This window comes from Lissotriton helveticus, chromosome 8, assembly GCF_964261635.1.
Source record: "Lissotriton helveticus chromosome 8, aLisHel1.1, whole genome shotgun sequence".
Classification (NCBI taxonomy): Eukaryota; Metazoa; Chordata; class Amphibia; order Caudata; family Salamandridae; genus Lissotriton; species Lissotriton helveticus.
The window spans coordinates 1,395,964,120-1,395,990,693 of record NC_136069.1 but is presented as its reverse complement, the minus strand read 5'-3'; positions in this window follow the sequence as shown (position 1 = coordinate 1,395,990,693).

Here is a 26,574-nt window from a genome sequence, read left to right as displayed (position 1 = left end):
AGACCAGAAAAAGTTTGAGTTCGAGAAAATATATCCCTACTCTGCAGCTTCGTTCACTCCACCAGCACGCAATGCCAACAACTCAGACTACTCAGATGATGACTCATCTAATAGCAGTGGTTCTAGTAACAACTCTAACAAACAAACGAAAAGAAGAGGGAACCATGGCAACAGAACAAACAGAAGCGGACATGGAAATCAAGGCAACCACCAACAGTGGTATCCCCCACAAATGGGGATGGGCACAAACCCTTATGCTTTCCAACAGCCACCCTTTCCTTTTATGGGCTGGAACCCGGGCTTCATGCCCCCGGCGAATTTCCAACAGCAGTATCGACAGCCTTTTTTAGAGAGCGGCCGGAGAGGCCGAGGCAAGAGGAGAGGGAACACCAGAGTAACCTGGCAGGAAGACGACTCAGTAGCGAACCACACCCGGAGCAACCAGCAGCCGGGCTCGAGCGGAGTTTGAGTCTAGTGACCAACTTATCCACCAGAATACTAACGCCGGTGGAGATCCAAGTTTTGGAAAAGGGGCTAGGTTTTGTCCCTACAGCCAAACCAGATAAGTTCAAATTGCATTGTGAACTGGCCAGGTTTTTTCGTAAACTGAAACTAAAAGCGTTTTTCGATGGAAAAACAGACCCAATGGAATCAGTCAGAAAAGGTGACACGGGCTTAAGACCAAGCTCCACGTTCATCCCACCTTCACACACAATACCAGCAGCCATAACTGCTTTTGAGCAAGCTGTATTTAAAGACCTAGAAGATTGCCAAAACCAGAGAACATTCGGGAATTTCAGCACTGCCGAATTCGAGGCATTACAACAACTAAAAAACGACACCTCCATAACCATAAAGCCTGCGGACAAAGGCGGAGGGATCATTATCCAAGATACAACTGACTATGAGATCACTTGTAAAAACCTACTCAGTGATGTTAGAAATTACATTCCACTGACATTGGACCCAACCCCTGACCTCACAAAAAGGATCAGCTCTCTGGTAAAACAAGCAGAGGATCAAAACCATGTATCAAAGAACGAAGCGGCATTTTTGAAAAATACGAGTAGCATTACACCCTACTTCTATACTTTACCGAAAATGCATAAGAACAAACTACCCCCACCAGGACGCCCAATCGTCTCCGGAATTGGGTCGCTTCTAGAGCCGCTATCACAATTCTGTGATCACTTTCTAAAACCGCTAGTACAGTCTACACCTACCTATCTGAAGGACACAAAAAGCCTGTTACGTCTGCTGACAGAGATCACATTCCCTGAAAACTCTATCACCCTTGTAACATTAGATGTGGAAAGCCTCTATACAAGCATTCCGCAGAATGACACAATCGAGGTCCTCAAAAAGGTACTTGATTCGACTAATTGGGAATTCCAGACACCGAAAAAGTTCATTATCGATTGTGCGACTATAGCACTGAAAGAGAACTTTTTTTCATTCAAAGACCAACTGTATCTACAATGCTCTGGGACATCCATGGGCAGCACCTTCGCGCCGAGCGTGGCGGGGCTGTATGTGGCAGATTTTGAGGCCAAACATATCCTCCCACCAAATGCCACCTTCTTTTCGTCAATGCTTCTGTGGAAACGCTACATTGACGACATTCTGATCATTTGGAATGGTAGCGAAAATGACTTGGAAGATTTCCTTTCATGGATCAACACCCTGGACCCCAATCTAAGATTCACCAATACCATAAGCAGAAGAGAAATTGTGTTCTTAGATGTAGTCATCTCAATCAGTGGAACGACACTGGCCACGAAAACCCACAACAAACCGACCGCAAAGAACAATCTGCTGGAATTTAACAGCTTCCACCCGCGTCCGTTGAAGGAAAATCTTCCTTACGGGCAATACCTCAGGCTACGAAGGAACTGTAGCTTGACCACAGATTTCAAAGACCAATCAGCCAATCTAACGGAAAAACTAAAAAATAGAGGCTATCCAACTTCCACCTTGAATAAAGGATTCAAAAGGGCGAGAAATCAGCCAAGGGAGTCCCTCCTTGAAGAAAGGACAAACAATCCAGAACAGATCCCACTCACCTGTGTCACTACTTACAGCAGTCTCTCAAACATCATGAAAAAGAGCATAAACAAACATTGGAATATTGTGAATACCTTTAAAAAGGACTGGAATAAACCCCTTTTTTTCATTTAAAAAGGGGCGCAGTCTAAGAGATGCGCTGGTCCATACCCGCCCAAAAGAGAAACCACAAAACACGACACCATCAGTGACAACATCATGGGGTCTCCCTAAAATCACCGGGCACTATCCCTGCTCGGACTGTAGTGTCTGTCACTTGACACAAGCTACAAAAACTCTGACACTGGAAGAAGGGAAAGTGTGGACCCAACGGGAACATACTAATTGCAACTCAATCAATGTGATCTATTTGATCACGTGTCCTTGCCACCTCCGGTACGTGGGTATGACCACCAGAAAAGTGAAACAACGGATCTGTGAGCACCGGAGTAACATAAGGTGCAAGAAAATAACAACGAAATTGAGCCGCCATTTCCTAGACAAAAATCATACCACCAATGACATGAGGTGGACTGTTATTGAAGTTCTGGATGGCTCAAGAAACGTACAAAATAGACTGTTCGAAAAAGAACAGCGCTGGGTACACCGCTTGGGGACAAATATCAATGGCCTTAACGACGATATCCCCTGGAACTCAGTCCTATCATGAACCCTATAACTTCACGCGTCTGAAACAAGAGCTGATAACGTGACACATAAGCGATCTGAATAAAACATATCACCTAAATACCAAATACCAGGTGGTTTCTACACTATGCAAAAAAAATTCTTTTTTTTTTTTTAACGTCCAAGGACTGTCCCATGTATGTCCAAATTAAACTATATTGATCTGACAGTGTGTGCACTCCTGCTCTGACACTATCTATTTACACCCTTAATGTGAGCAGTGCTTAGATCTCTAGAGTGATGGAACTCTCGTTTCTGCTCTGACATTACTTACCAACTGAATGTAAACAGTGTATATATCCCTAGAGTGAGGTATTTCGCCCATTTAAAAATCCGATTCCTAAAACTTTCCCTAAAAAACGACGAGCACCCTCGGTTGCCCTGACAACCACCAGCGTGCCTAAACCTCCTTTAGCCATTGCGCAGGGATAGGTCCTCTATTCCACACCTCGTCCTGATCCTAGGCGCGCTGCGCCCGAGTGGGCGTGTGCGCTCCAAGCCTCGATCTGAGCGAGACACGCCCAACCCGGAATCGAGCGCGCAAACGGAAACAAAGCGCTCTTAAACTCATTTACCGGCCCCGCTCTCCATCGTCGGGGTCCGGTTTAGAGGAATCTTGCAGGTTGACAAGCGGGTTGTGAGCGCAGAGGGCGTGAGTCTGGATCACCAGCGGAACGTCTTTTACGATGACCATAAGCTAAGTACCTGTGTGTGGTTTGGGTTCTGTTGACATGTAACTCCTTTTTCTTCCTAGGATGTGCCAAGCGCGCTCCAATCCTCCTCCCGAGACCCATGGTGCTAGTAGCGCCCTATTTTAAAAGTGAGATTTTCTCCATACTTACCATCCTAAGGGGACACCGACCATTTGGTCAAATTGATCCCTCTTCATGGAGAATTCACACCGTGTTTTTATCCCCATCACTACTATAGTAGTTTTTAACCACCTTTAGCACTCCACCTCTTAGCATGTACAATATCCCTAAGGGCTACTTGGATGGTGCATAAGATATCAGTTATTGTGTGTGCACACAAAGGTTTGCCACCATCTTAGGAGCACTATGATAAGTCTACGCTGGCATATACTAATCGTATGTATGTCCATATCTGTTTGTCTGTGTTATTTTCTCTTACAGGTGCTGATACACCCCTGAATTTTGGGGTTTTTTGGAATGAGCAATTTGCTCTTCTAATTTTTAAGCACTTTTTTCACTTTTCTTTTTTCACTTACATGTCCCCAGGTCAGGGTGGACTATTAGAGTGTCCATACCGCCGGGGTATAGTCCTGAAGAATGCCATGGTGAATATATACCACAAAGAAGGCAGAAACATGTTGACTGATTAATTTTAAAACTTGTGGTATTTAGCTGAATTTAATCAAAATCCTAAAAACCTTGGCCCTTGAATTCAGACACATATACCACTTACACGTGTCTTAGGGATCACTCATTAAAAGTTTTTTCGATACCCTTAGTCACTTTTAATTTTGCAATTTCCACAACACGTCCTCCCCACACGACCAGCTCCGCAGTATTTCTGGCGTCGCAGCACACCGAAGAGACACTCGGTCTCTTCGGTGGGGCCCGATGATGAAGCATGACACTGACCAGGTCGGTGTGTGAGGGCTTTCCTACTCAAATAGAGTGACTGTGATTAAAATTACCCACTTATCTCTTTGCTCAAATATCTGGTAGCTTTGTGCGTGACCGGACCTCTCTTCTTTTGTTGTTTGATACTTAACTGGGGTGTAAGAGAGTGTCTCTGACCTTCCCTACCTCTCTCGTTGTTGATATATAACACCACACATGGCCATTGCCAGGATTGTTGTCACCCTAGATGAACATACATTTCTTGGCATCACTTATCTCCAGCAATGGTGACGCATGCCATGCTTGTATTGGCAATATTGTAAGAAACATAGGCATCCAGCTGGAATTACTTTCACTAAAATGTGCCCTCACCTGTCGTTTGATCCACGCACCCAACTGTCTTTTTCACACAACCTCTCTTGAACTCTTTTCTATCATTCAACCTCCTTCACTTACTTACATCCTCTCCTTTCACACCATTCTCATTCCTCCCCTTGCCCTCTTAAACTTGTTTTCACATCTCATCTCATCTCTTCCCAGTGGCGGCTCCTCCGCAATGGCGCAGGAAAGTTGCCCCACTGCCTGGCTCCGAGCTAGTAGATGAAAAATAAAACGATGTTGTTGTTTTACTTTTCACTTTCCGGCTCTGAGTCAGCTCACGAAGGGAGGGGTGGGGCATTGGGAGAAGGAGTGCTATGTGCACCCCTTAAGTGCGCATATGTGTTTGGCCAGCCGTCCCCGGCAGTCCAAAACACACATGCGCACTTAGGTTTGGGCTGGAGAAACACCACAGACTCCCTGGTCTGAGCAGAGCGCCTTTCCTGTCAGCTGAGACCAATCCCTCCACTGCTGTCCCATGTGAGCAGCGCGGGTATTGCAGGGAGTCCGTGACGTGGTCCCGGGACCAGGAAGGACTATGCCGAATGCGACACAGGAGGCGGGAGGCAGCTCAAGGTAAGTTTTTCTTTTTAATTTATTTAATGTATTTATTAGTTTAATGTAATTTATTTTTCATTAACCACCTGTGCACTCCACTTCACCCCCTCCACCTGCCCCACCACCTCTTTATTGTGGCGGCCAAAACTGTCTCTTCCTGACACTATTCTGTCGCCTCACTTTTCCATGCTCCAATTCGCACACATCTTTTCTTCCTCAGTCTAATCTTACCATCCTCATACCATTCACACATTCACACAACTTTTACACATCTTTTATTCTCACCTCATTCTTACAGCCTTCTTTAAAATTACAGTCTCCAAACCATTCCTCTTACCAACTAGCGGTCTTCAAATTCCCTCTTCATACTCACCTAACTAAATCTCTCCTCTTGTACACCTTGGCCTCTTGCAAACCCTCCTTTCTCTCATAAACTGCGTTCACGCGTACTCTTCCACCCTAATCTCTCATAGGTTTTTACTTCACTTAAACCATGCCTTCTACTTTTCACGTCCCTTCTTCTTTTTTCTCTTCTTCTATTTCTCACACCCACTTTCACTCGTTCAGATTCAGATACACACAAGCAAATGATGGGTGTGTTTATTACGCTATCGGTAATAGTGTTAGTGTTGAGCAACAGTTTTGAAACTGGCACTGATAATGTCAATGTGCAGGCAGTGCTGATGATACCTCTGGCGCATATCTTATGCAAGACAAAAGACAAAAATGAACGCAGTGATTTCAAGGTGAGACAAATGTATTTAGTTGTACAGAAGAAGTGAAATAAAAGTTTGTGGCTATTTGGAAACTGGTTCAATTCTTTAGTTTTCAATTTATTTAAGAATGTTACTTTTAAAGCTGAAGCCTATTGGTTCAGTATTGTCTGGAACAAATGTAGCCACTTTCATAGTGAATATGCAACCCCCATCCCTGACAAATACCACGCATCAGGGGTTAGACTAACGCATTTTAGTGCTGGTGTCCGGATCACTGCACTAAAAGTTATTAGGTAGCAAAATAGAACAACTGTAACCACCTGAGTACAACAAGGTCCACTCAACTAGGCTGCATATAACAAAAGCAGTCAGCACTGTAACATTGGCTTGCTCTGGCAGTGTTGACTGCTGATGCTTACCAGAGCCTCTGTTAATTATCTTACATTTATTCACATGGCTGGGAGTGGTGAGAGCTGGCGCCTGTGTGGCTAATATGAATGAACAAATTACGCATTTTTATAGTGCATAGCTGCTCAAAAGAGTGTCCTGGCGCTGTTCAGTATGCCAAAGGTGAGTAAACCGGAGGTAGAAGCCTTTGCTCCATGCTAATATCTGAATAGAAATGTCTTTAGCTTCTTTTTAAATTGTGCTTCTTTGGGTATCTGTCTAAGGTAATATAGGAGTTTATATTCCACAGATTTGCTGCTATGACCGTGAAGGAAGCACCTCCCCTCCGCTGTTTCAAAAAGCACGGGGACACAATAAGACCAGCTGAGCTCGACCGCAGCAGTGAGCCTTAAAACGATCATTTAGCTGCCTAGGGCCCTTATTATGGAAGGCTTGATGCGTGAGGGTCAGAGTTTTATAACTAATTCGCTGTCAAACTGGCAGCCAGTGAAGTTTGCCTCGATACTCTGAGACCAAAGAGAATTTCAGAATTTTGTATAATAAACGGACTGCCACATTTTGCATGGCCTGTAAGTGCAGGATTAGATATGCCAGGAGACCAAGATACATGACATTAGCATAGTCCAACCTGGATAAAAGCAGTGATCTAACCACTGTAATGTGGGCCTCATGAGGAAGCAGATAAAGAAACTTCATCAGCATGAGGAAAATCCAGAAACAGGATTTCACCACTGCTGACACCTGTGCTCCAAATGAGACACACCCAGATTTCTTGCCACCTTAGTAAGAGGGGGCGGCGATGAAACACTTTCAGGCCAGGCCCCAACCCAGCCAGGAAAGTGGCCCCGTCCAAATAATAAGACTTCCGTCTTATCAAGGTTGCACTGCAATCTACTAGCCCTCAGTCAGTCTAACAGTGCCACCATACAGTTGGCAAAGGCAACCTTCTCCCTCTCAGGCTCCCCATCATACACAAGCAGGAGTTGACTTCCATCTGCATAAGAGATGATCTTGATATTATAGGATTTCACCAAACGAGCCAAGGGAGACATGCAAATATTAGAGTGTGGGACTAAGAGAGTAGACTTGCGGCACGCCCCATTTTGGCTCTTTACCTCCCGCGGCGTATGGTTTCATTTGAGAGAGCACAAGTCTGAAAAATGTATAAGTGCACCATATTTACAAGCACGTAGTTAGTTTATACATGCACTGAACACGAGTGTTTTATATTTAGAAGTGGAATACACAGAGTGTCTTATATTCAGTGGTGAAATGCATAGAATGTTTAAGTAGAGTAACAATAATCATAACTGTGTGAGATTAATGTAGAAATGTTGGAATGAAAATGAAAACCTCATGTTCTCATGTTAAAGGAATCATGTTAGAGTTGAATAGAACTCTGAAAATCCAGTATATTGTGTAGGCCTTAGGGCAATTCACAGCCAATCTAAACGTGCTGCTAAAATAATGTGAGATGGGGTTAACCTGGTTCTTCCACAAATGTATTATCGAATTAAGTTTGAAATATATGTTTTATAGATGTGTTGTTTTAGAAACGTATGCTAGTTAAGAATGTTGTTTAAATCAAGTTAATGTTTTAGAGTGCAGGGACTCGCTTCATGTAAATCAAGGAGGCCTGTGCTGATAATGTCATCTCCTTTGATGTGCCATGTGCTCGTTAGAGGAGAAGTCGAGAGGTGTCCAGCACAGAGCTTCGAGTGTGCTTTACGACCTATAGATATGGTGGAGTCTGGAATTTGAGGCCCACTGCAGGACGGACTGTATGCAGGTGCGAGGGTCTTAATCAGCTAGAATGAAAGGGGCTTTGTTCAGTGGCGCTTGGCGCAGGCCTGTAGGAGTTTCCAGGAATTTCAGGGGGTATCGGCGCACTGGAGAAGAAGCCTGGGAACCAAGGTCAACTATAACGAGGGTCTTGAAGAGTACCATCATGGAGTTTACCGCGCAAAGATGTACCACGTGAGGGGCGTCCCAAGGGGCGTTTCTATTGGAAATGTGATTTGGTATTAGGGAAAGCGACCCGGGAGGAGAGCAGAGCAGATGATTTTGGGAGCCTAAGGAAGCGGATGGGTAGGCAGATAGGCTGATCAGTAGAGACCCATTATCAGAGAAGAGACAAAAAGAAGTGCGTGATCTTCTTAGGAAGTCACCACGGCTGACACCTAGAGGGGTAAAGATCTTGTTAGGTAGGGATGTCACTTAGTATAGTGTAGGGACAGACTAACCTTAATTTTCTTTTCTGTAATGACTTTGAGGTTGCAACTTGTATCCATTTTGGCAACGCTTATGTTATTTGAAGTTGTACTCATTATTCTGTTTTTCAGACTCAGACTATTCAAAAAGTTCATGTTCATAGTGATACCAATTTATCTTCTGAATCTCATTTTGAGAAGTTTGTATCTTCAGTTATCTTTGACTTTATATTAAATCTTTGAAACTTAAATTTGGTCAGTGGTCATTTAGAGTGGTGTAAGTTCTTAAATTGATTGACTTATTGTTAGATTACCTTTTACTCAATGACAGGTACCAACAATTCAGTCGACTTGGTTTGGGATTTGGTAAGGTAACTAGTAACCAGTAATCCCGCGTTAACAGTTGGTAGCAGAGGATGGTTATCTTCTTGAGGAAGGTAATCTAGAGAGGTTAGTTTACCCCAAGGCCCCTAGACGTCGAGAAACGAGCAGCGGAAGAATCGTGTGCCGAAAGGTGCAGACGGTGCGAGAAAAGCAGCAGTATCGGAGGAGAGTGAGTATAAAAAGGGTCATGCGTGAACAGATTGCGGTGTTTTGTGTTGTATTTGTATTGTAATGTCTTGCGGAGTTGAATGCCTGTAGTGTGAATGAGAGAAGGTTGTGAGCGCGCGCAACCTGGTAAGCTGGTTACCTGGTAAACGGGTGAACTGGGCAAATCTTAAGTTCAGGCCAGAGCTTAAGTGGTTTTGGGTGTATCGAACATCCAGGGTAGTTGTCGACCATAGTACGGAGGTCACGAGGTACCATTGACCGCCGTGGATCCAAGATAGGGGGAGTGTAAGAGTGAGTGTATGAGTAACGGACGCTGGTCGAAAGTTACTGCGTGTGAGTAACCTATCGGAGAAGGCGATTGTCTGGAAGTAAACGGAAAGACATTTCGCCAAGTTAAGGTGACAACTACAGAAAGACTGTGGGCGTACAGTCAAGAAAGGTGATCGCTTGGACGGAAGTAATCATTTTTTTCAGAGTATGAATGGGACGCGTGCATGACCGAGGAGACGAGCTGAGAAAGGAGGGGAACTGCTGCGAAGGGGGACGGGTGACGTCGGCTAGAGCCGCGCTGTGATTGAGCGGTTGGTGTGACGTTAGCTAGAGCCGCGCTCTGGTTGGGCGGCTAGAGTGACGTCGGAGGAAAGTCGCGTACGGATAGGCCAGTTAGTGAGAACGGGGCTGAGATTGGTGGAATATCATCAGGAAGTAAACGAACGCGGAGAAAGAGCGAAATCATGAAGTGTTTTAAGTGTTTGAAAGGGATTTTTAAACGAAAACGAAGTGAACATTATTATGGGGAAGAGGCTCCGCCGGAGGGTACACCAGCTCATTATATGGCAACGAATGTTGGGCTGCATACGATATTATGGATTGGGGCTTGGAATAAGCTTACGGAAGGGAATGAGGAAATGCAGTTCCCGAGGTACGGGACGTTTAAGTTAGAGGTGTTACATCGGCTAAAAGCAACCATGTCCTCATTGAAACCCTCGCCCAGACCAACACAGTTTGAGGCCCTTAATGCATGGATTAGGGCTACACACGACAGAAATTTGAACAGGCGTCAACAAAGACTGACGCGATCGGTAAGAGCAGTGCGAGATTCTAAATGGGATGAGGAAGCAAAGCGGTGGAGGGTACAGACTATTGAGGTGGAAAAAATGTATCCGATGAGGGAGGTGGCAGGAGGAGGAGGAAACCTCATGGAAGAAGACGAGGAAAGCGAGTCGGAGGACAATCTGATAAACAGATTGTTAATGGATAGACCACCTCCGAGAGTGGGGGTGATAGAAGATAGAGGGCTCGCAAGGGAAGATGGGAATGTCATAGAGGGGTATACACCACTCCCTATATCGGAATGGACACCTACCAAAGGTGGGGAGACACCTCAACCTAGCACAGTACAGAGTGTAGTGGGAAGGTTTGTGGTGCAGAAAACGCCAGCCACCGAAAGGGTTGAGTCCTTTGGATTGCCAGATGCTCTTCAAGTGCCTGTTACCATAGGACCTATAGTATCGATCTATAACCCAGAGAGAGATGGAGAGGAAGAACAGAGGCAATTGGATAGAGAAAGGATTGAGATGGAAAGGAGGAATAATGTGACAAATGCATGGAAGCAATTGCCAGGTTCGGTAACGTGGAACACCCCATTAGATACATCTGTAGGTCCCAACACAGGACAGGGAGGTCAGAGAGGACCGATGGACCTAAGGGGACCGCGGCCAAAGTCCTATACAGAATTAAGAGCTGATTTGAGGGAATGGGATGGGTCCGCAGTAGCCCCGAGTAATAGGTCAAGAATAGAACCAGAATGGGAAAGCAGAGGTAACGGGACTGTATCTCATTGTGGGGCCAGCGAAAGTAGTCAGGGGCGGGAAGGCCAAAGTCAAGAGAATAGAGGGGATATACGTCCTACAGATCAGAGAGAACAGCAGGAACAAAATAGTAGGAGTGTAGAGTGTGAGGAAATGTCCCGTCTCTGGGAGAAAGGGGGAGATGAGATGGTACGAGCTTTTCAGAATAGGTTTAGGTGCCTTCATCATGTACTCGGAGAAGACGTTCAACATTGGAGAAAGGAGAACAGTGATAGGTCCCGCCACGCCTCGAATAATCAGGAATCACAGGGAAGTAGTGAAGAAAGAGGGAGTAATGGAATATCTTACCCTGCATCCCGTGAAACTAGCCAGGATGGGGAGAGAGGGGCTATGAGGCGTGAAGGAGTGTTTCACCACCCACCTCGAGAAGATGGAAAGGCATGGGACCTAGAGAGATGGGAACAGGGGAGGACTCCCTATAACTCACCAGTACCTAAACGTAGATCTCGGAGCTGGGATGGGAGAGATGCAGATGGAGGAGCTAAATTTAGTGTCTTGAAAGCTGAAATGAAGGCAAAGAGGCTCGATGTTACTAGTTTAAAATCAGATGTTGATGAGATAATAGATGGAACATTGCCTTTGGAAAGGATAGAATTGTGTGAACAGGATGAGTTATTGTTCATGGCAAAGGATATTACTAGGAAAGCTAGAGCGTTTCATGAGAAACTGACTGATTTGGCAGACAAGTATGCCGTGGATTTATCTAGGACAAGGGCATTGCAGAGTAACCACAGATTACAGTACGCAGACCAAGATCTAGATGAGAAGAGAACTACTGGATTAAAAACACACATAAGAGAGCTGGTATCAGGGATAAGAGTGTGGAGAGAATTGGACAAATGGGAAGAAAGGTGGTCGAAAAAGGGCACAGTTAGACGAAGTGCAAATGTGATGACCCCCGAGGGAAGGGTAATGCATATGGAGGCATTCCCTTTGCGAGAAATATCAAACGGAAATTATGTACATGTGCCCTGGAGTAGAAGAGACTTAGCTGCATTTACCAACTCATTTCCGAAGTTAAGGGACAATCCAGTTGAGTGGTATAAGCAGGTAGAAAGGTTTGTCAAGATCTCGAAAGTATTGTGGATCGATTTGAACACGTTGTTTGACATCGTGGTCCCATCTGATTTGTGGACCCCGTGCAAGACTAGTGTTGAATGACCAAATACTGAACCAGTGAGGGATGTTCGGACTAATGGACCGTCCGAGATTGTCATGAGAAAGTATGAAAGGGTAATAGCATGGTTGAAAGATAAGGTACCACCACAGGATATAGATTGGGTGAAAATAGACCGAACGAGGCAGGAACCCAAGGAGACAGTTCACGAGTTTTATGAAAGATTATTGAAAACATTCAAGCAATACAGTGGACTAGATGTAATGGATCCCAAAGATATAGGGCAGTTTGTGTCAAAGTTTGTCTTGGGGTTGAGACCTGATATTTGTTTGATGATACAGCAACATTTAATCTGTTGGCAGAACAAACCACTAGATGAGATTTTACGTTATGCGAGATACTGTAGTGACGAGATAGATTCTAAAGCCAAGAATCTAAAGGAGAAATTGATGGTGGTGCAAATGCAGTCCGCTGGGAAGGGTGGCCAGCAGAAGCAGGGGATGGGACGAAAACCAAACGGTCAGAACAAAGATAATGAAGAAGGACAGAGACCTAGGATAGACTTTGCCACTTTAAAGAAAACGACAAAGTGCCATCAGTGTCACCAGGTGGGACATTGGCGACGCGAGTGTCCCTTTAACCCTGAAAATGGAGAGCTAGAAGTAGAAGAGCAGGTTTAAGAAGTACCAACTCCAAAGGTGACAGTTCCAGGCAGCAAGGTGGCCAAAGGGGGGACTTCGGCTCCACGGGCCCAGTTCCCACAGCCACCGAAGGTAGCGACAGGGGGAAAGGTCTTTAAACAAATGCCTCTATTCATTGAGGAAGAAAAGTGTTATTACATTGATCCATTGACAGGACAACGTGTGAGCAGTGAAGAGGACTGTACCCTCGGGGCAGTCCTAGAGGTGGATCAGAGAGGGCCATTTGTTGAGGCAGAGGTGGCAGGGTGTCCCACTACGTTCTTGGTGGATACTGGGGCTACCCGATCAACACTGAGATCGGCGGTGGTTCCAGACTTGCCGATGTCAGGGGAAACAATTCAAGTGGTAGGAGTCGCGAACAAAAGGCTGACTAGTCCCTTGACAGAACCAGTGTCTGTGAAAATAGGAAACCATATGAACGAGCATCAGTTTGTGGTTTGTGACTCGAGTCCGGTATGTCTGTTAGGAAGGGATTTGTTGTGCAAATTGAACTGCACCATATACTGCACCCCGCAAGGAGTGGAGGTACAGACTACCGACGATGATGCTACCTTTAAGGTGGCCAATTCAAAATCCTGTGTAGAACTATATCCTACTCTGACAGTAGAAGATCTTCCCCAAGATTTAAGAGATTCAGTGGCGTCAGAGGTATGGGATTTCACAGGAGAAGAAATAGGATTGATTAAAGGGGTAGAACCGGTAAAAATACTGGTAAAACCAAATGCCGAGTTTCCAAGAACGCCTCAATACAAATTGTCCCAGGAAACGATTGCGGGGATAAAACCTGTGATCGAGTCAATGATACAACAGGGAATACTGAAAGAAATCGTGGGTAGTCCTTGTAACTCCCCGATTATGGGTTTGCAGAAACCTAGCGGGAAATTCAGGATAGTGCAGGATTAACGAAAGATTAACAACATAGTCGTTTCATGTTGTCCCGTGGTACCGAATCCTTCAGTGATACTGTTTCAAATACCATGTCAAGCAGAATGGTTCACAGTGATAGATCTTTGCCAGGCTTTCTTTTCCATCCCATTGGATGAAGAGAGCAGATATCTTTTTGCTATTAAAATGGAAGATCGCGTTTTAACATGGTGTCGAATCCCACAAGGATTCACAGACAGTCCATCCATCTTCAACCAGTTGTTGAAGAAGAATCTCGAAAATCTAGTACTGCCGCAGAATTCGGTTCTGGTCCAGTACATAGATGACCTACTTGTGGCGTCAGAGACAGAGGAAGCCTGTAAAATAGACTCAATTGCCTTACTGAACCATTTAGCCGAAAATGGACATAAGGTATCTCCGAGCAAGTTGCAATATTGTCTGACAGAAGTACAGTATTTAGGGCACCGGTTAGAGAAAGGAAAACGTAAGGTGTCACCAGAGAGGATTGAGGCGATAATGAAGATGAATGCGCCTACAACACAGAGGGAAGTTAGAATGTTCCTAGGAATGGTGGGTTACTGCCGACAGTGGATAGTTAACTTTTCACTGAAAGCAAAGCCCTTACAGAAACTGACGCACAAGGAGGTGAGTGATCCGGTACCATGGGACGAAGAATGCTTGGTGGCGTTCTTGCAGCTGAGGGACGATTTATGTCGTGCTCCGGCTCTGGGAATGCCCGATTACGAGAAATCATTTTCACTCTATTGCTGCGAGAGAGAGGGATGTGCTTTGTCAGTCTTGGCACAGACCCACGGAAATGCCCGTAGACCAGTTGCATATTTCTCGGCTACATTAGATCCAGTAGCCGCAGCGTTGCCCGGATGTCTCAAATCCGTTGCTGCAACGGGTGTCAGCATTGAAAGGAGCGAGAGTATTGTGATGGGACATCCAGTGGTGGTGTATGTACCGCATTCAGTTGAGTTGCTAATGACCAGGACCAAGACGCAGCATCTGACTAATAGTAGGCTCACGCGCTACGAGCAAGTTATTCTTGCCGCGGAGAACGTGACCCTCAGGAGATGCTCGGTCTTGAATCCTGCTACTTTAATGCCATTACCTACTGTAATAGAAGGCGAAGGATGTGAAGACCACGATTGCCTTGATGTGACTGAACTATGCACGAAACCCAGACCAGATATTGTGGATGAGCCGTTGTCTGACCCAGATGAAATTTATTTTGTTGATGGCTCATGTTTAAGAGACGATACTGGTCGATTGAGAGCAGCTTATGCTGTTTGTACCATTACTGGAGTTGTGGAAGCCGCTTGCCTGGAAGGAGTACATTCCGCACAGGTAGCAGAAATCATTGCCCTAACTCGTGCCTGCATAGCAGGAAACGGAAAGAGAGTCACCATATACACTGACAGCCAATATGGTTTCGGTGTGGTTCATGATTTCGGGCAGTTGTGGTCTCAGAGGGGTTACATGACCTCCTCTGGTTCGCCCATTCGAAATGGAGAATTTGTGCGACTGTTGTTAGAAGCATTACAAGGTCCAGTTGACATCGCAATAGTAAAGTGTGTAGCACATACTAAGAATACAGATTTTGTGTCACAAGGCAACAGATACGCTGATGAGGTCGCACGTTATTGTGCGGAACAAGATTATTCTTTTTCAAAGGTGGAAATAGATGGTGCTGAAGAAAAGACAGAATTAAGTATGATGTTAGAAACTGTAGACACTTGGGAGGATTTAAGAATGATGCAGGAGAACGCACCTGAAACAGAGAAAAAGGCATGGGAGATAGCAGGTTGCGTGCGAAGTGAAATGGATTTTTGGGTTTCAGCAGATGGGAGGGCTGTGTTACCTGAAGAATTAGCTAATCCCATGGCGAGAGAAATACATGGTCCAGTACATCTAGGAAGGGATGCTATGATGAGAGTGTTTAGGCAAACTTGGTATTGCCCTAAATTTAGAATAGCAGCAGAATCAGTATGTAAGCGATGTGTTACCTGCCAACAACTGAACGTAGGCAAACGAACACCAGTCACACTGAGTCACATTGGGAGGTCGGGGGGGCCTTTCAATAGGATGCAACTAGATTTCATCGAAATGCCAAGAGTAAATCGCCTTCGGTATGTGTTGGTGATTGTATGCGTATTTTCCAGATGGGTTGAAGCGTACCCTACACGTAGGTGCGATACACTCACAGTGGCTAAATTGTTGCTCAGGGAGTTGATACCGCGCTTCGGGGTGCCTGCCTCTCTGGAATCGGACAGAGGAAAACATTTTAACAGCGAAATAGTGAAGATGTTGTGCTCCACACTGAATATCGATCAAAAGCTGCATTGTAGTTATCGACCAGAAGCTTCAGGAATTGTGGAACAAGTGAACGGCACGTTGAAGAATAGATTGGCTAAAGTAGTGGCATCCACATCTTTGAGTTGGCCAGATGTTCTTCCTTTAGTGCTTATGAGCATGCGCAGCACCCCTGACAGGAGGACAGGTCTCTCTCCACATGAGATTCTGATGGGGAGGGCCATGAGACTTCCCACAGTTCCAACTGCTGCCCTATTGAATATTACAGATGATCTGATCTTGGATTATTGTAAAGGATTGTCTGACGCCATCCATTCTGTGTCCCTTCAGGTGCATGCGGCTGAAGTTCCAGCATCGAGGAACCTGTGTCATGACCTGAACCCAGGGGACTGGGTGTTGGTTAAAAAGCACGTCCGGAAGAACTGCCTAGATGTTCGCTGGCGTGGGCCCTTTCAGGTAATCCTGATCACGAACACCGCGGTGAAGTGCGGGGGGCTACCAAATTGGATCCATGCATCCCATACTCGAAGAGTTCCAGCACCTCTAGAAGAAACAGCTCCTATCCCAGACGAAAGCCCGGAAGTGGAAGAAGAGTCGCAAGAAGGGATTGAAGCAGCTGAAGGGGTGTCGGAAGAAGTTGGGAACGCATCGGATTCAGAAGAAGAGCGAAGGCAGGACGGCAGTGAGACTGAAGACGCAACTGAAGGAGAGAGCAGCAGTGAATACGAAACAGACACAGATCAGTACCAGAGTGATCAAGAACCGAGTGTGAGGACGAGATATAGGAGAACAAGGTGTGAGGCTGCCACTTGGCCGGGGAGAGACAGGAGGCTAAGTTTGAGGTCGGCCCAGGAAGAAACACTTGTTCCTATATCCGAAGACTCGGATCAGGAAGAAGATACCCAGGAGGGAACAGAGGAGGGCCCTAGAAGATCAAGGAGGGTGCGAGTGCCTAGTAGAAGATACTCTACTCCTGATTGGACCTACCTCGTTGCAGATGTCGGTGGGGCACAGAACCGGGAGGGTCAGGGAAGTGAACCTGATCAGAACTGACCCAATCATCACTGTGCAAATACTGTTCCTGCTACCGGGGGCGGAGACTGAAAGGTTGCTGACACTCAACATCGTCTATCCTCCTCTCTTAAGCGGAATAAGAAAATTGCTTTTAGAAACAGTTGAATTTCCAGTTTGCTGTTCACGATATCCAATATTAGAGGGAACTCTTCTTCGTTTGGAGATGCTTGAGCGAGTAGTAGAACTTCTCGGAGATCGCATTGTTTTGGACTAACACTTTGTTGTAAAAAGACTTTTGAAAGGACTTTGAAAATTACTGCAAGATAACCTAGCGCCGAGTGGAAGAAGAAAATTGGTAGGGGTTTCCTTTTAGCGGATGGAGAAGGGCTAGGGTTGTCTGTTTTCTACAGGACTTTAAACTGTTTTGCGGAGTAAATTGTCGGCTTCCAAGTGCTCCAAAGAGGGACAATATGTAAAAGAAAGACTTTGTACAGAGAGAAGAAGAAGCGAATGCTGGAGGAACGTCAAGAACTACACTGTTTGAGAACATGGAGGCTGGCAACCCGAACCGCAGGGCAAAATGTATAGTTGGCACATTGTTGGGAGTGGTGATTTCTCTGATAGTTTTAGTGGTTACTGTTTCATACATAGTGGGACATGAGAGAGAGGCAGCTGCAGTCAAGGAGGTCAAGGGAGTGTCAACACCGAGAACCACTATTATTAATGATAAGGGAAACATCAATGATAAAGACAAAGCGTTGTTAGATGCAGAAATAAAAAGGTTACACACAGATGAGTCACAGGGAAATTTCAGGTCAAATGCTTATGCTAAATTGCTTTATGAGTACATTGATGTCATGGAGGCGAAGAATTGCTACGTTTGTATGCAATTACCAGCTTCGGTAGAGGAGGGTATCAGATACCATCATCTTCCATTGACATATGGAATCACGTGCAGTTTGTTGTTGAGCATATTTTATGGACGAGAAGGATTTGAGTATTATTTCTCGAATTTCGACTCGACATTGCCAGAGGTCCCAAATTACAAGCATTTGAACAAATGGGACTATTACAAAAGCGAAGACAGATTACACAAATGGTTTATTCCATGGAAAACGTTAGATACTTCACATGCTCGAAGAAACAATCTGACTTGTCAAGTGTCAGAAATTGAGAAAAAGTTTATAGGGCAGGTAGATACTAGATACAGGAGGCAGAAGATTCTGAAGGCCTCAGGACAATGGGAAACAGATTGGACCAAGGAGGAAAGGATACATCAAAGAAAGGGTAGCTTTGGTCCAATTGCTTTAGACAAGGAGAAATGGGGGAAACTGTGCATTCACAGGAGTTACTCCTATATGAGAATTTGTATGTAGGTCAAGTCAATTGTGAACATGCCTTTCAACTGGAGTATTACTCTAAGGATTTTCTGAAAGAGATGCAAGCAATTCCAAATGTATATTTTGTATGTGGAAGAAATGCCTATGTAAAGCTACCAGATAATTGGTACGGATCATGTTATCTGGCTATTGTCTTCCCTAAAATCTATCATGTTGAGAATTTAGAAACGACGAAGAAAGAAATACCAACTAGAGGGAAGAGAGGGCTGGGTGCAGCAGAAGTAATTGGAGATGTATTCGGTGCTGCATTCCCTATCCTAGGAGTGATATTGAATGACATTAAGATTAGGAGGTTAGCTACAGTCGTAGATAGGCTATCTGCCAGTACTGCTAGATCATTGATGCTGGTGGAAGGTGAGATGCAATCGATTAGGGCAATGGTTCTTCAGAACCGACTTGCTTTAGATGTTCTGTTAGCTAAAGAGGGAGGAGTCTGTAAGGCTTTGAAGGTCCAGGAATGTTGCACTTACATTCCAGACAATTCAAAACCTCTAGAGAAGTATATACGAAACATCACTGCCATACACTACGAAATTGAGGATCTGACAAAGATAAACGTGTGGGAAGAAGTAGGTCATGGAATGGGTAAAGTTGGAGGTTGGTTTGCCAACTTAGGAAAGGGTATCGTTTGGTACATACTGAAACCCATCATCATAATTGTGATTTGCGTAATCACTTTGTGGGGATTGGTGCGTTTGTATCAGTGGTATAGAGCAAATAGGTTGCAGAGATCTATGAGGAAACAAGAGGAAAAGTTGACAGCGATGCAGGACACTCAATACAGGAGTCTAAAAGTATTGGAGACAATGAAAAGAGGTGGCACTGCCACGACTTCACTTTGAAGGGTTCTACATTTTGTGATGGTGTCTTGATGGTGATGACCCCTGAAGGTCATCAAAGGGGGGATTGAGAGAGCACAAGTCTGAAAAATGTATAAGTGCACCATATTTACAAGCACGTAGTTAGTTTATACATGCACTGAACACGAGTGTTTTATATTTAGAAGTGGAATACACAGAGTGTCTTATATTCAGTGGTGAAATGCATAGAATGTTTAAGTAGAGTAACAATAATCATAACTGTGTGAGATTAATGTAGAAATGTTGGAATGAAAATGAAAACCTCATGTTCTCATGTTAAAGGAATCATGTTAGAGTTGAATAGAACTCTGAAAATCCAGTATATTGTGTAGGCCTTAGGGCAATTCACAGCAAATCTAAACGTGCTGCTAAAATAATGTGAGATGGGGTTAACCTGGTTCTTCCACAAATGTATTATCGAATTAAGTTTGAAATATATGTTTTATAGATGTGTTGTTTTAGAAACGTATGCTAGTTAAGAATGTTGTTTAAATCAAGTTAATGTTTTAGAGTGCAGGGACTCGCTTCATGTAAATCAAGGAGGCCTGTGCTGATAATGTCATCTCCTTTGATGTGCCATGTGCTCGTTAGAGGAGAAGTCGAGAGGTGTCCAGCACAGAGCTTCGAGTGTGCTTTACGACCTATAGATATGGTGGAGTCTGGAATTTGAGGCCCACTGCAGGACGGACTGTATGCAGGTGCGAGGGTCTTAATCAGCTAGAATGAAAGGGGCTTTGTTCAGTGGCGCTTGGCGCAGGCCTGTAGGAGTTTCCAGGAATTTCAGGGGGTATCGGCGCACTGGAGAAGAAGCCTGGGAACCAAGGTCAACTATAACGAGGGTCTTGAAGAGTACCATCATGGAGTTTACCGCGCAAAGATGTACCACGTGAGGGGCGTCCCAAGGGGCGTTTCTATTGGAAATGTGATTTGGTATTAGGGAAAGCGACCCGGGAGGAGAGCAGAGCAGATGATTTTGGGAGCCTAAGGAAGCGGATGGGTAGGCAGATAGGCTGATCAGGAGAGACCCATTATCAGAGAAGAGACAAAAAGAAGTGCGTGATCTTCTTAGGAAGTCACCACGGCTGACACCTAGAGGGGTAAAGATCTTGTTAGGTAGGGATGTCACTTAGTATAGTGTAGGGACAGACTAACCTTAATTTTCTTTTCTGTAATGACTTTGAGGTTGCAACTTGTATCCATTTTGGCAACGCTTATGTTATTTGAAGTTGTACTCATTATTCTGTTTTTCAGACTCAGACTATTCAAAAAGTTCATGTTCATAGTGATACCAATTTATCTTCTGAATCTCATTTTGAGAAGTTTGTATCTTCAGTTATCTTTGACTTTATATTAAATCTTTGAAACTTAAATTTGGTCAGTGGTCATTTAGAGTGGTGTAATTTCTTAAATTGATTGACTTATTGTTAGATTACCTTTTACTCAATGACAGGTACCAACGATTCAGTCGACTTGGTTTGGGATTTGGTAAGGTAACTAGTAACCAGTAATCCCGCGTTAACAGTTTCATCCAAACCACCTGCTTGCAGCCTTCAAGGAAAGAGCCCGACCAGCTCAGCGCCGAGCCCATTACTCCCAGTTGTTTTAACCTGTACGGCAGGATGATATGATCCACCGTGTCAAAAGCTGCTGACAGGTCCAACAGCACCAGAGCCACGTTGCTGTCCGAGTCCAGGTTGAACTTGTTGGACTCTAAGCCCCCCAACAATGTGGTCTCAGTGCTGTGGCCAGCTCTGAACCCTGATTTTGAGGGATGGAGCAAGTTATTATCCGTCAAAAAGGTGTTGAGTTGCCAGTTTACCACCTTCTCCAACACCTTTGATGCTGCTGGCAGCAGTGAAACGGGCCTTACATTTGCTAAGCATTCAGGATCAGCATTTGCATTTTGTAATAGCAGAATCACCCCGGCTTTTTTCCAGTCATCGGTTATTACGCCTGTGTAGAGGTAGCTAGCAAATACCTTCTGATAAACCGTAGCAATAATGTCTGAGATTGACTTTAATATGTGAGGGGGTATAGGATTCATTGGGGACCCTGACCTGCAGTCCAAGAAAGAAGCTGTTACATCCTCTACTGGCGGCGCCACAAAAGTAACCGGTGAGGGATTCTGTAATTGCACCGCTGGTTCTTCTAGCTCTTGACCTGCCAGAGTGTTAGTCTCCCCTGCCAAATTCACCTGGATTCTGAGGATGTTCTCCTCAAACAAATCACTCATACTGGAACATAGGGACTGGCTGGGTTCCAGCGGGGGTTGCAACTTTAGAATCAGTAAAATTAGTTACAATTTTAAAGATCTCCCTCCCATCCTTATCGGCCTCCTTAATGCAGTGGGAGTAGAAAATGCTACGAGTCCTCTTGATATTTTTATAATAGGATTTCAGGGACAGTTTATAAATGATTTTATCAGGGTCCAAATACGTGCGCCGTCACACTCTTTCTAGTTTCTTACACTCTGCTCTTTCCAGCGCTAGTTCCTTTGTGAACCAGCGAGGTGAAAGCGTCTTTGTTTTCTTTCTAAATGTCGAGGTGAGGGCAACAAGCTCGACCACCCCTCTAAGTCAAGAGGTGTTCACCCTAACAGGATATGGAATCTCAGGTTTAGAGTCCAAAAGAGTACTCTTTACCTCATCCAGGGAGACCCTGCTCCAGCATCTATTTTCATAATGCGGCCGTGCAGGGTGAGCTCTTTTAACCCATCTGCTTTCCAAGCGACAGGCAAAAGGAAGTGGTCTGACCAAGGCACCTGGCCGGGGGGACCCTCCTTTTAGTGTTGTGTTGGAGAATATGCCGACAATCGTGTGGCCAGAAATTTGGGTAGGCCCCGTAGCGTTTTTCACTAAGTTCAAAGAGGCTAACGATTCCACTAAACGCCGAGTTAACAGCTCCTCTGCCAACTAAGTGGATGTTAAAATCCCCAAGCATAGTGAAATTGGTGTATGAGATGCGTTTAGGGGCTAGTACTTGACCAAGAGATGAGATAAAGTCTCCAGCATATGCTTCGGAGGCGATAGACTAAAATCCCAGACAGGCAATGCTGTTCGTCAATGGATAAGCTAAAGCCCAAGGCTTCTGCTCCTATAATCCCATCTGGATTAAAACTCGTGAATTCATAAATCCTTTTGAAAACCATTGCCATCCCCTCCTCTACCTCCCGCCCAGTCTGAATGCACACAAACAGAAGCCCCAGGCATATCACAGTGCAGATTAGGACATGTGTCCTCCTTCATCCAGGTTTCTGTCATAAAAAGTATGTCCAGAATGTCCTCCCTTAGCAAATCATACACATCTAAAGCATGTTTATGCACGGAGCGAACATTTATTAATATTGCCTACACTTCTCTTTGTTCTTTACTAGGGGTCCACTGTTAGAGACCAACTGGTTCAAGGGGGAGAAGATAAACCCACAGCCCCCACACAAGACCGGCTCCCCCACGTCCACTGACACAGGCCCACAGCCCAGGTGGACTCCCCCTCTCATACCGGTAAGCTCCCTTGATGTGTATGTCCAGTTATCCGACCATGCAGCCGGCATTGGGGCTGCGGCTGGCCACATTCGGGACGCGGATGGGCGCAGACGGGCTTGCCTTATGCGCGTCCACGCTGTAGCCATGATTTTATTGAAAACTTCCTCCTCCCCAACTGTGCAACACTAGAACGCGCCCAGCCAAAGATGGCGTTGATACGTGTTCCACACAGCCCTCTTCCTAGCCAGCAGTACTGCACTCAGACCACCAGCCAGTGATAGCCCCTTTTTCAATCGAAATATCTAAAATTACCCCCAAGAGACCCAAAACAGTGTAGCATCAGGAATTAGTCTCTGTGTGCCGGTTCTTTAAAAAACATTAAATATGAGCGTTTTCCGATTGGCATTCAATTTCAGATTCAGTGCAGTTGAAAACATAATAACTCAGATTACACACAATAAAAATATAAACTCTTAAAACATGGCACACCCCCCAAACAGATTTATGAAGCAAAAAGGCCTCGACTCCCGGTCGTACCCTTTAGGCAATACCTAATGGAGTAATACTAAATTAAAGGCGCAGTCACTTTGGGCAGACCTCATTGTCTGTCTCAACAAAGCCTGGTGGGAGTGAACATGGTCAACAAACGAAGGTTACAACACAACTGAATATGTGATCTATATGCACTTTTTGGCCTCCACTTTTGTCATGGAAACTCGGATATTGACCATCACCTTCCTTGCACAGTAATGACTATTAAGAGCACTGGGGCCCACCTATTTACGCATAAGTGAAAATAACTGCTAAAGAGTCAGGCGGCAGCTCACCACTGCCCGCAATTTCATCTAATAAAAGGACCAATTGGAAGGATAAGAGCCATTTGAGTCCCAGAGGACAAAGGTCCTAGGCAAACAAAGTAAAGTCCACGCAGAAACAAGACTCAAGACCAAGCCATAAATATTTATTTATAATTAAGAATCATTACAGAAAACAAAACAGAATAGTGTAAGTATGGAATCAAATAACAGTCTGACATAGAGGTTGCTTAGTAGGAAAACAAGGGAAGTCTCTATCCCAAACACAGCACATTTTATTGCTTCACAGGAGTAAAGAATCATGCCCCGTAGCATGGTTTGAAGTGTCACCATGGGCTGCACCAATAAAGACAAGTTGACAGAAACCAATCAACATTTCAGAAATCCCACGATATAAAACAAGCCTACTCCAGAAACCCTCCCAAAAATAATAGCCTATGGGGCCGATTCACAAAGGCAATCTGAAACAAAAGTCTACCTTTTCAACTTTTGATATTCACAGAAGTCATTCATGACTTCTGGTATCCACAGACGTCATATACAACTTGTAGCTTTACGTCCGCACTCTGCTTGCCCGTAATCTCCGCACCCCGGCCGGAATCTCCTTACTCGGGCCGGCGGATGGTCATTGTCTTCAATGCTAAACATCTTTATCAGTGCTTAGCATCCCCCCGCTTCGGCCGGATAAAGTCAGTTGACACCACCTACTAGGCCTGCACTACAAATCATATAAAAGCAGGACACAAACAAGGACCAAGTTTGGCCACATAGAGTTTCTGCTTGCCTGCCCTGCGCATTACTTCAGAAAATGCTACAACAGAGGAGGAAGAAAAATTATACTGAGGAGGAGACCACAATGATCTTGGAGTTTATTGTGAGGCACCACAAATGGCTCCATGGTTTTCCCCCTTACAGCACCAGGGGCACACAGAAGTCAGCCCTATTGCAGCATTTAGCCACTGCAGTCACAGCATTGGGGGAGGATATCCACATTGTCAATGACATAAAGAAGAAGTGGCAGGACGAGAAGAGGCGGACGAAGAAGTACTCCAGGATTGAGGTGGCCAGAGTTCTCCCTGGTGCACAATCCGAACCCTGCCTCCATCTCACCCCACTAGAGGAGGATGTCCTCAACACCATACACCCTGGCATGCTCCATGGGCTGCCTGAGAGTGATGTCCACAATGTGGTACCAGGTAAATGTGATTACAAGAACATGGATATGAAATGCCACTCTGAGTTGCACCACAATTGTGACTATGGAAGTTGTCCCAAGTATGTATAAAAAGCATAGTGAGTGAGAGCCTCATGTTTCTCCTTCTGTACATTGCACCACAAGTCCCAGAATCCTTTGAGATGGAAATGGCAAATCCCATCCCCACTATCAAAAACATGGACCCAGCACTGCTGGCATATGAATAGGAGACTTCACACCACACACTTTTACTCCGCATGCCATTACTATGCAGTTTTTACCCCGCAAAATCTTTTACAACGCAGGGCATTACAACGCAATCCATTACAATGTATTCCCCATTACAACGCAATTTACTATTCTAACTCCACTGGGGCGTTACTTTGCGGAATATCTTGTAATAGTTTGCTGTGAAAAGCTCTGCTTTGTAAAAGATTTAGCGGTGTAAAAAATGTGGGGTAATGGTATGCTTTGTAATGCATGTGGGGTAAAGGATGTTTCCAGGCGTATATACCTAACACTGGTAAATAGCAATAGACAAAGTGCCCCTTCCACTTAGCCAGCCACGGGGCAGGGGAAAATAGATGGAGAATGGATTAGGGAAAATAAAATAAAAAGAATAATCCAAATCACTTACCTTGCACTCGCCACATCGCGGATTTTTATTTTCCCTATTCTGTTATCTGTCTAATTTCTCCCCTGCCCCACCATGCTCCCCCACTCCCCGCCCACTGTCCCACTGCTCCTTCCTGCACAGGCTCCATTTAGCATGTAGAGGCAGTGCGGAAATTCCGGACAAGTTGCAAATGTACGTTTTTGGTTTGCTGAATTTTCTCTATTCTCCTCTATTGACACAGCCAGTGTACAGTCATCCACTGTAGCAGAGGTCCCTGCATTTGCTGGGAGGAAACAACATCGTCAACAGCAATTCATACCACCATCACAAACTGGTAAGTAAAACTGGTCAGGAGAGGATCCAAAAGCCTACATTGTCAGCAGACAAGACATGGACATATTACATGCATTCCATCAACAGAGCCAGAACTGTGAACTGAACTCTGAGATTGATTGCATCACATGTGGCAACTGGAATGTTAACTGGAAAACACACATATCTTTGTAGGTCCAAAATTGTAATCCAGGATTCCAGTCCCCACAGAAAAATCTGCTACAAGGTTAGCTGTGACATCTGGTCAGGAACCACATACTGGGCAGATGAAGGACCCTGGTAAGTAAACCCAAGAATTATATACCTGAATGCTCATGCTCATAAAATGTGGATTTAATGTCTGCCATATTTGGTATGTGTTCAACATCACTGTTGTCCCTCATCTCAATATGTTCACATATGGCATGTTACAGCATACCATATCAAACAATGGTGGCTAGTGAAAGGATGACACTAAATGTATGGCAAGTGAATGCAGTATGTACATAATAGACTATATTGTGTCATAAGAAGTAAAGTAGCCACAACTGGATTGTAAGTCAATAGTATGAAAACTCTCAAGGAAAATCACAGGGCACGAAATGTACGGAAATTGATGTGGATGAGGGTCGCACTAATGCCAGTTAGGTTGTGTTGTTTTGGGAGGGGTGTATGGGCTGCTAAGGTGAATGTAGAGGAAGTGAAACATATATATATATATATTTCTTTATTCGGTATTTCGTAATAGAAATCCATAAAAGCAACATTATACATATTATTACAGAATAAAAAAAGATCAATTATACAATAAAACTGACTTCCTAAAAATGATTAAGAATGTATCACTAC